The following is an 11702-nucleotide window of genomic DNA, read 5'->3' on the forward strand; positions in this document are numbered from 1 at the left end:
ATTGGCTAAGATAGAGTAGTGTTGGGAATGGATACATGTATGATTGACTAATGATTTTTATTAGAAGATACTTATGTAGGATATGTTTTTTTGTAGAGTGTTAGTAGTAAATTCTAAGTGGTATCATGGTTATTTTGATATAGTTATGCTTATTTTAGTGTGAGATGTATGAATATTCATAATTAACTTCATTCTAGTACTTTTGGATCATTATTATAAATATATTTTGGTTAGAGATAATTTTTATTATTTAAAGAAATTATTTAGTATAATTATGTATTTATTTTTATTTTATAATGTTTAACTCATTTAATTAAAAATGCAGAATTATTATACATGTAATCATATTACTAAATATTATGTTGTATTAATAATTATTATAATAAGGGACCTAAGGCTACACTTATATACAATAGCTATGGTATACAAAAAAAATGAGGAACCTAAGGCTACACTTATAAACGGTAGCCATGGTATACAATGTGACTATGCTTTATAGGTGATGCAGTAGTGTTAAAAAGTGTAGCCTATTCTGGTAAAATGGAAGCTGAAAAACATAGCCTTTGGTCCTGGACAGCATCACTTGAAAAGCATACCCTATTTTCAAACGTCAAAAGCGTAGCCCTTGGTGCAAAAAAGCGTAGCCTTTGAGAATAGGCAACGGCCGAATATGAATCACCCCAGAAAGCGTAGTCGTAGCCCAGAAAGCGTAGCCGTAGCCTAAGGCATCATTTTTTTTCACTTTTGGCTACACTTTTCAAGTGTACCTGAATAGGTGTTTTTCTTGTAGTGTCTCCTAAGTCTTCAACTACTTCTTCTTCTTCAACAATTATGGCTTCTTCCAATTGTTCCAATACAAAGTCACATTCCTCATTTTCCACTGGAGTTTCTAATCTCTCCTTCATGCTACGCTCTTCATTAGATTCTCCACATGCGATCATAAGGGTACTTTGAGTGTTGAAGCGTAGGGAGGCTAAATTATTTACTACCTCAGTCAAGGTAGCCATGAGTTCTAGTGTCGTCCTTTGCATCTCTCCTTGCCCTTGAAAAAGAAAACCAAGAGTGTCATCCATTAGAGATTGGATTGGATATGAGGGTTCATTGCTTGGGAGGAAGGGTTTATGATAGGATGGTGGTTTATCTTGATAAGGATATGGAGATGGTGTATATTGAGGTGGTTCTTGGGAGTATGGGTATTGGAATCGTTGTGGTTCTAAGTATGGCTCATATGGTGGTTGGCATGGTAGGTAAGGATTAGGATCATACGAAGGTGGTTGGTTGGTATGAGGCTTGTGAGTATAGTTGAGGGCTATGTTGTGGAGGAGGTTCATAGGCATATGGTGGAAGTTGTTGATAATCACAAGGACGTCCACCATAGCCATCGAATTGGTATACATCTTGGAATGGTTCTTGCTCATAGACTCATAGTGCATTAGTGGAGGTTGTTGCCATGAAGGTTGTCTATAAGCTTGAGGCTCCTCCCACCTTTGATTGTCCCATCCTTGATGCGTGTTCTCATTGTAATTTTCATTTCCTGCAACATAGTTATAATCAAACTCATAGATAAAGGGGTGAGAATTCACAGTAACAAGAGAAAATAAAAACAAAAACTAATAAGAAATAATGAAATTAAAATCCTAAAACTAGCAACAACTAACAAGGAAACAGAAGGCAAACATATTCACAATATTTACAATATTCACAATAACCAATAATAAGGCACACATTGGCAATTCTCCGGCAAAAGCGCCAAAAACTTGATGGAGGATAAATGTCGGTAAAGAATTTCTCAATAAAATCACGTTGCATGTATAGTTCTAAACCAACAAGTTATTCTCGGTCATCGTTTAATTTGTTCGTCACAATGTAAACTAATAAAAATAACCAAAATATTTAAATCTCAGGCCGTCTCTCAAAGGAATTGCAGGGAAGTGTACTTGTTATTGGTTATGATAAAGTATTTTTGGGATTTTTGAATGATGAACAAGGAATGTAAATGACAAGAAAATAAACTAACAACTAAGGAAAGTCCTAGCAAGGATTGAGAATTGAAATTCCTATTCTCATTATCATCGTCAATTGTGATGTTAATTGCCTTTTATTCACACTTAGTTAACCTCTAACAATTGAAGGAAAGTCAAGTGAACAAAATCAACTTGAGTTCACAAGTCCTAATCAAAGACTAGATTTAGTGAAGCTCAAGCCAACTAGCAACTCTCAATCACCAATCAACAAGAAACTTTGACAATTTAAGAGTCTCCAAATTACTCGATCCAAGCCAAGAACACAAAAATCTATTTTAAAATCCAACCAAGCACTTTATCAAACACTTTGAAGGTACAAAATAAAAACATAGAAAATTAACAAGAAATAGTAAAATCTAAGACTAACAATTGCATGAAAATAATAACAAGAAATTAAAGAAAGCAACAATAAACATAAAATACCTCAAATGTATTAAAAGGAAATTAGAATCAACAATGAGTCGTAAACAATAAAGTAATAAGGTAAAGGAAACAACATATAAAACTAAGAAAGCAAAGAGTTAATAACAAGGGATTAAAAGAAGAACTTGAATCAAGATGAAAAGTAGAAACTAAACCTAAATGAAACTGAAACTAAAAGAAGAAACCTTGATTCTAGAGAGAAGAGAGAGCCTCTCTCTCTAGAATTCTACATCTAAAACTAAAGTTTGTGTGAATGAATGATGAATGATCCATCCTCCTTCACTCCTAGCCTCTAATATGCATACTGGGCTCAAAACTGGGCCAGAAATGAGCTCTAAAATCGCCCTCAGCGTTTTCACTTAATAGCAGCACATGCCGCTTGTCAAGTATATGCGTCATCCACGCGTACGCATTGCTTTGATAATTCACTGGCCACACGTACGCATCAGTCACACGTACGCGTCATTTAGAGAATGGCGTACTCATGCGTGCGTTTCAGCCACGCGTGCGCGTCGTTTCCAGCTTCTCAACCATTCCATATCTTGTGTTCCTTCCACTTTTGCATGCTTCCTTTCCATCCTCTAAGTCATTCTTACCCTATAATCCTGAAATCACTTAACGCACATATCACGACATCGAATGATACTAAAAGAGGATTAAAAATTAGCAGTTTTAAGGCCAAAGAAGCATGTTTTCATTCTTAGCACAAAATTAGGAAGGAATCTCAAAAGCATGCAGTTTATATGAATAAGTGTGGAAATAATTGACAAAATCTACTCAATTCAATCCAAAATAAACCTTAAAATAATAGTTTATCATATATTAACATAAGTAATAAGTAAAAAAAGGTCCCCCTGTACTCTTTCTACATGCAAAAATACGAGTTGAATAGTAAGGTCAAGACAACCAAGGAATTCAATAATGATCAAACAAATATAATTTCTTGCCATTAAAAAAAGGCAGACTATATGCCACCATAGATCACTGTATTTTGTCAACCAAAATGGAAAACATAAAAAAAAATAAAAGAGGACAAAAAAGTTTTTTTATATAAAAAAGTGAAAGAACATCAAATATTAGTGTAGACAAATGTATCCAAGAGCAAAGTCATTCCTTAGAATAGAAGCCAACCTACTCACAGCCATCAACTGTCACTCTGAATAGAGGTTGTCTTTTAACTTTGAATCCCTCAGGACCTCCATTTGATAAGCAGCAGATACTTTAGCATGTAACAATAAAAGGAAGAAAATAAGGGGTATTAAACAACAGAATGAAAAAAACTACAAAGTTAACAATGAAAAAGAAAAGGTTTCATCATCTTAGACAAACATAAGAATATGACATACAAAGAGCCTAAATAACCATAAATAGATAAATAAATGTTTCACCGGTGCGTAATGTAAACTTTCTTACTGTAGTGTACCCTTCAGGCCATATGGATTTTTCAACATGGAAAGATGAAATATCTTCAACTAATTTCCCTGAAAAAGATGAGTTTTAAATTCCAGTGACTACAATGCTCTTTGATAACTAGCATCTCATATATGTAGCGCTCTCTGTTGACATATAATTACATAGTATGCATGTAGTAAATCTATACAAAAGTATCATTCAGCCATTATATTTATTTTTAGGGTGAAAAAATCAGGTTCTCTTGAAAATGCCATAGACTTGAGCCATATTGATCCATGTATTCAAAGCTATTAAAGAATTTACGATTAATCCACTGTGATTGTAAAACTCTATGCAATTAGATATTAGTGGGCAAGAACGTACACATTATAACATTTGTTCCCCTGAAAAAATAAAAGATATTAGTGATTGATTGATCATGTAAAAATATTCTAAAAAGTAACCAAAGCCTTTTTGTTTGGGCACTATTACCTGTCAAGTTTAATACCAATACTTGCTGCAAATACATAAGGGAATCATAACTGCTGATATTGACAAATTACAAATGCTTATAATTTGTAGGTCGCCTACTTCCAAGGGAAATTTAATGTTTTCCGCTCTTTGTCACTCAAAGAATCTTCTCCTGAATTTGCACACTGTCTATCCTCTCTAGTAATATTTTTACAGTCATTAGTTGTACATCTTTTTTGAAACTCTAGGATCTATGAGCAAAGTTTCTATTCATTTAAATACATGTTAAGTCAAATTAAAAACCACAAATCTGAGCTACCATGTGAACACTATTCAATTCTGAAAACCAAAGTAGAATACGTAAGGAACTAATGACCAAAGATAAACATTAAGAATTCAAACTGTATGAAACAATTTGAGGACTTTATGGTCACTTCTTTTTAGTTACTGCCTTTTGCGCTAGCTAAATGGTTGGATGAAATAGTATATATAATATCATCATAATACATATTTTACTGGACACTCAAAATAGATTTGATGATGCAAGTACCTTTTCTCTTATTGGTTTAGTCTTCGATCAATTGTCTGATTAGGTCTATACAACTTTTATTCTTATCTCACAACAACAAAACAAAATCCTTCATGGCTAAGATCTTAAATATAATCTAGATATCTTTGACATTTTAATCAAATTTTAATGAGCAAGTCAATTGGTAGCAATAACTAACATTGCCAATAAGCATCTCATAGTAAAGTAAAAGACTTCATAATCATATGATCTAACAAACGAAAGGTTAAGTTTCCTACCATTTTAAATTCATAAAACACAAAAGAACAGTTAAGTTTTAGACTATGTTGAAGTGCCCTGCTCATGAACTTAAGATTTTTTCTTGTAGAAATGAGAGGCAAGAATAATAGTAGATTCTACAAAGATCATTCACTATTATATATAAGTATATGTACACATTTTTTTCAACATTTTATTTAGTATTTACAAACTTTGCATAAAAGCCAATCTCTAATCCTCTTAAAAACTTTAAGAAATGAGAGTGCAATTTGTTGAATTCATGATAATGATCTGAAATTCGTTTATATTTCAAATTATGGAAATGATGAATGATTGCAGTCTATTTGCCTTGTTTCTCTGTGCTACATGATTGAATTTTCCTGCCATACGAGAATGTGCTTAACTACGATAGCTTCACAGTTCGATTACCTGAAGATGAAAGTCCTATCTTGATAAAGCATCTTTGGGTATATTGATTTGTTATCGACTTTTTTATGGCTTATTTGACGCATTGTTGTCGATGGGACAATTTATGCATTGAGTTATCAATAAATTTTGTTGAGCATACATATATGATACAAGACAAGAACAAAAGATACACAATAATAACTATTTTGAACCCAAAACTACCGATTTAAAGAAACCTGAGAAGCACAACTAGTAATAGACAAAAAAATTGGGGTGGATATAAGTGTTGCTCTTAAACAAATCACAACTAGTAAGAATTAAACAGCCAGATTTCATGACAAGCACTTATCATGAGCAATATCCAATGCAAATGAAACTCATTTTCTGGGGTTAGCAGTCCAATTTCTCATGCCTCTACCAAAGCCATAGCAAAAAATCCCATGTAACTGAAATAGTAAAAGGGGAAGATTGAAACAGAGAAATTTGCGAAGGGTTAAAAAAGAGAAACAAATTTGCGATGATTGAAATAGAGAAACAAAAGGGGACTAAATTCGTACTTTCTTGTGTTATGGTGAGGGTTGAGTGCCAATTGAGGGAGGAGCAAGAGAGAGTCAGTGACGACGGAGGTAGGGTTTGCGCGAGAGAGAGTGAACGTCGAGGGAGGCCTTGCGAGCGAGACTGAGCGCCAACGGAGGTAGCGCCGATAGAGGCAGCACCGATTGAAGTTTCCGAAGGTTACAAGGTGAGAGAGGGCTGCGAGCTGAAAGACGAAGATGGGTTCTCAGTGACGAAAAGGGCTACGAGCTGAGAGAGGGCTGCAAGAGAGGGTTCTTAGGGTTTAGGGTTCTTAGAGAGTGATGAAGAGGGTTCGAGGGTTTAGGGTTATCACTTTTTCTCAGTGAGGGCTATTTTGAGTGATGACTGCTCTGAAAAAACTTGGCGTTTGAGAAAAAAATTAGTGAAAAATTAAATTTTAAGTAAAAATTCAAATGTTATGTTTTCTAGGGTGCCAAATAATTATAGGATATGAGTACTTTTTAAAAATGGGATTGTAGGAAAATAAGTTAGTCACGCTTCAAAAATATGTCTATTTTTTTTATAGTCTTGTTTTTGAAGTGTGACGAAAAAAATACGGTCAAATCACTAATCCACTTTTATAAAAACGTGGCAATTGACTCTTTTAAGCCACGTTTTCAAAGTGTAACACAAAAAAATATAACTCAATTTTTAATCAATTGTTACTTTTATAAAAATATGGTCGTTCAGTTTTTTAGCCATATTTCTAAAACATAACAAGAAAAAAGTGTGCTAACAGATTTTTTTTCTTGTATTAAATTATATTAGGTATATATTAAAATTAATAATTAAATTAAAATATATATTAAAATAAAAAATATATATTTATATAAAAATACATAATAATTTATTTTCTTATCTATATTAAAAAAGTGACTGAAAACAAAAATGGAGTTGGCACCCTAATACATCTATATCATAATAATACAAGCCGCCACTCAATTATATACTTTCTCATATGACAAAATATTTATAAAAGTATATACATATCTGCTGGGTCCTCATCAGTTACGGCTGCCTCTTAATCAATTGCATACCAAGATTTAGGGGTAGTTGAAAGATGGTGGTTTAAAACTTTAGAAGTCTCTCAATATTTTTGGATAAAGTATATTTTTTATTTTTAAAATTTTTAACTTTTAATTTATTTTAATTTTATTGTTTCTAATATTTTAAATATATTTCTATTATATCAATCGTTAAAGCTGGTTATTATTACGGATACATACAATTCTCGGCTAACATGTCAATAATACTTCGGTATAAAATTTTCACGTTATATATTATCCAACTCAAATAGGAGTACAATTGAAATATAGGAAGTTTTAGGGTACAGATCTAAATTTATAGATATGCTTACATGGCAAAATCCATACCACACATCTTAAAGCCACACTTTTTATTTAAAATCGTAACTCTTCATAAAGAAAAGCGTTATCTAATGGAAAAAAGTAAATTAGAAGATTTAATAGAAGAAATAATTAAGTTATCAAAATTAATAGATCAAAAATTAATGATTTTAACTAATGTTAACTGTAATGACACCGAATTCTTAAAATCAATACAAAATGATTTTTCTCAAAATCTTTATTTTACTATAAGTTTTATTGAAGGACTTAAAAAACCTGAAAAAACTTATTTCTCACACGGAATTCCTAAAAAATGCTACCATGGAAATGATTCACCACATCTTTATCATACCTTTAACCCACAATTAAATTCTATAGTAGACATGCTTGAAGAAATATTAGTATCCATAAAATATCAGAGAAATAAGGAAAAAGAAAATCCCAAAGAAGAAAAATTTCAAAATATAATCAACATAACAGATTTAAAAGTAAAACCACCACTAAAATTATGAATATTGAAGAAAAATTAGAAGAAGTTACAATGCTTTTTAAACAATTAAAAATGGCTCAAGAAAATAATGTTATGGAACAGGGATTTCAAATAGAAGAAGAATTAGTAAGTTCTGAAAATATAGAAAATGAATAACACATCCTAGATTACTCAAGTGACGAAGAACCAGCAATTCCAATACAAGTAAAAAATGAAGCTGGAACATCTAAGGATAATCAATCTCAATTTAAATGGGAAACAGGTTTCGATAATTATGCCTTTAAAAAAGGGTTTATAAATAAAGATTCAAAATATACAAAAATACCATCAAAATACATCCCTAAAATCCATGAAATGGAAGGAGATAGAATGCTCGATTTAGACTGTAAAAAGAATGAAAAAGAAATTTTCGAAAATTGGTTGAATTCCTTCTTATTAGAAGCCTTTACTAATCCAAAGCTTAGTGAATTGTCTGGAAGAGACATTTGGAATTACATAGGGTTTCATACTAAAGGAACTATAAGAGATTATATGACATCAATAGAAAACCAAATAATAGAAGAATTAGAAACAAAAACATCAGCTTATGATAAGATATTATATATAATGATGATTCTATACAAAGGATTTTTTGGAAAAAATATTATAGATCATAGACAAAAAGTCTATAATAAAGAATATCAAGAAGCAAAAAATTATTTAGCTAATATTCAGATATATGATTTATGTAATGTGGAGTCTTATATATGTGAATATAGAATACATTATTACAAATTAAAAGAAGAAGATAAAAATCATTATCTTAGTATGTATATAACAAAACTTCCATATCCTGCTAATGAATTTATAATGGGAAGATTTATAAGAGAAATAAATAGAGGGACAATTGAAAATAATTTTGGTGGAGCAACCTCTGCAATAAGAGAGGAAATAAAAGAACGCTGTATGCAAGAAGCAACTCAAAAAAGATTTACAAATATAATTAGAATTTGCTGTCAGGATAATGAAGAGATACCTCAAAAATATGGTCTTAATAAAAATTTTCAAAGAAAAAGAAAATACCAATTTAGAAAAAGAAAATACTATCCAAACTGGAGAAAAAAGATATATTTTAGAAAGGAAAATAACAATAAAAATAAAAGACAAAGAAATAACTATTGCCCGAATAAAAAAGAAAATTGTAAATGTTGGTATTGCCAAGAAGAAGGACACTATGCAAATGAATGCCCGAAAAAGAAGGATAAAAAGGATCTTACTAAACAAATAGAAATTGCTAAGTCTTGTTTCATGGAACCATTAGAAGAATCGGATGATAACTTAGACTATATTTTTGAATATGTCTCGGAAACAGACTCAGAGACTGAGTAATAATGCTACATTTATTACTATAAAAATAACAGAAAAGTTTATAAATGCTTTCATAAATTCTGGAGCAACACAATGCTTTGCTAGTTCAAGTATAAAACTTGATTGGAAAAAATTAAAGAAACCATTAAGAGTTAGAATAGCTGACAAATCAATACATAAAATTGACCAAAAAGCAGAGATGGTTGAAATTTTAATTCAAAATTATAGGTTCGTTGTTCCATCAATATATATGTTAGATTCTGGAATGGATTTTATCATAGGAAATAACTTTTTAAAGCTATATCATCCATTCATTCAAGAATTAACATATATAGTTTTAAAAGCTCCACATGATTCTTCAATAAATCAAGAATCAAAACGTATAAAAATACCAACTACTACTATAGATAAGATCTTAAAATTTAAAATATTCTCTATATTAGAGACATGTTATTTAAATCTATACTTTCAGATAAATATCTCAAAAAATAATCTTGAAATAAAGATAGAAGAACTTTTGGATGAAATTTGTGCTGAAAATCCTTTAGATATTAAAAATACAAATAACGAATTAGTAAGTATTAAATTAAAAGATCCTACAAAAGAGATAAATGTTCCAAATAAAATTCCTTATTCCGCAAGAGATAGAGAAGAATTTTCATTAGAATGTAGAGATCTTTTGGAAAAAGGAATTATAAGATTAAGTAAAAGTCCTCATGCGGCTCCAGCCTTTTATGTCGAAAACAATAATGAAATTAAAAGGGAAAAACGAAGAATGGTTATTAACTATAAGAAGATGAATGAAGCAACTATTGGTGATGCTCATAAACTTCCAAGAAAAGATTCTATTTTAGAAAAAATCAAAGGAGCAACTTGGTTTTCATCTCTTGATGCAAAATCAGGGTATTGGCAACTTCGTTTAGACGAAGAAACAAAGAAATTAACCGCTTTTACTTGCCCAACAAAAGAATCAACAAGTGTGTTGCTCTATGAATGGAATGTATTACCATTCGGATTAAAACAAGCCCCAGGTATTTATCAAAGATTTATGGAAGAAAATCTAAAAGAATTAAATGAATTTGTTTTAGTGTACATTGATGATATACTAATTTTTACAAAACAGGATAAAGAAGATCATCTTCAAAAATTATTAATAGTTTTAGAAAGATGTAAAGAAAAAGGATTAGTTCTTAGCAAAAAGAAAGCAAGAATAACAAAACAAGAAATAGAGTTTCTTGGATTAATTCTATCTACTCAAGGTAAGCTAAAACTTCAACCAAATGTTCTAGAAAAGGTAAATTTATTTCCTAATAAAATAGAAGATAGAAAACAATTACAAAGATTTTTAGGGTGTATAAATTATATTTCCGATCAAGGATTTTTAAAGAATATAACAGAATACACTAAAAGCTTATTTCCAAAAATAAGTACTAAAAAAGAATGGAAATGGGATGAAAAAGATAGTATGCAAATTCAAAGAATTAAAGAACTTTATGAAAAACTTCCAGAATTTTATATTCCAGAAGAAAATGACTACTTAATAGTAGAAACAGATGCTTCAGACATAACCTGGTCAGGATGTGGTGCGCGAAATCGTGATCACTACAACTTCGCACAACTAACCAGCAAGTGCACTGGGTCGTCCAAGTAATAAACCTTACGCGAGTAAGGGTCGATCCCACGGAGATTGTTGGTATGAAGCAAGCTATGGTCACCTTGTAAATCTTAGTCAGGCAGACTCAAATGGGTATGGATGATGAATAAAACATAAAGATAAAGATAGAGATACTTATGTATATCATTGGTGAGAGCTTCAGATAAGCGTATGAAGGTGCCTTCCCTTCCGTCTCTCTGCTTTCCTACTGTCTTCATCCAATCCTTCTTACTCCTTTCCATGGCAAGCTTATGCAAGGGTTTCACCGTTGTCAGTGGCTACCTCCCATCCTCTCAGTGGAAATGTTCAACGCACCCTGTCACGGCACGGCTATCCATCTGTCGGTTCTCGGTCAGGCCGGAATAGAATCCAGTGATTCTTTTGCGTCTGTCACTAACGCCCCGCCTGCTAGGAGTTTGAAGCACGTCACAGTCATTCAATCATTAAATCCTACTCAGAATACCACAGACAAGGTTAGACCTTCCGGATTCTCTTGAATGCCGCCATCAGTTCTTGCCTATACCACGAAGACTCTGATCTCACGGAATGGCTGGCTCGTTTGTCAGGCGAGCACTCGGTTGTCAGGCGATCAACCATGCATCGTGTATCAGGAATCCAAGAGATATTCACCCAATCTAAGGTAGAACGGAGGTGGTTGTCAGTCACACGTTCATAGGTGAGAATGATGATGAGTGTCACGGATCATCACATTCATCAAGTTGAAGAACAAGTGATATCTTGGACAAAGAACAAGCGGAATTGAATAGAAGAACAATAGTAATTG

The 11702-nt window shown here is 31.9% G+C and overlaps 1 long non-coding RNA gene across 2 annotated transcripts; it reads right to left on the reverse strand.

Annotated features, from left to right (window-relative positions):
* Positions 1–2545: 2545 nt before the first annotated feature.
* Positions 2546–6547, reverse strand: LOC130973422 (uncharacterized). Of its 2 annotated transcripts, XR_009084134.1 has the most exons (4): positions 6063–6547; positions 4224–5951; positions 3861–3928; positions 2546–3666 (listed from the first exon to the last, which is right to left on the reverse strand). It is a non-coding gene; the product is annotated as an uncharacterized LOC130973422 (long non-coding RNA). The 2 variants fall into 2 exon arrangements; XR_009084133.1 differs by having other exon boundaries at positions 3861–5951.
* Positions 6548–11702: the final 5155 nt, after the last annotated feature.

The sequence above is a fragment of the Arachis stenosperma genome, chromosome 4, assembly GCF_014773155.1.
Source record: "Arachis stenosperma cultivar V10309 chromosome 4, arast.V10309.gnm1.PFL2, whole genome shotgun sequence".
NCBI lineage: Eukaryota > Viridiplantae > Streptophyta > Magnoliopsida > Fabales > Fabaceae > Arachis > Arachis stenosperma.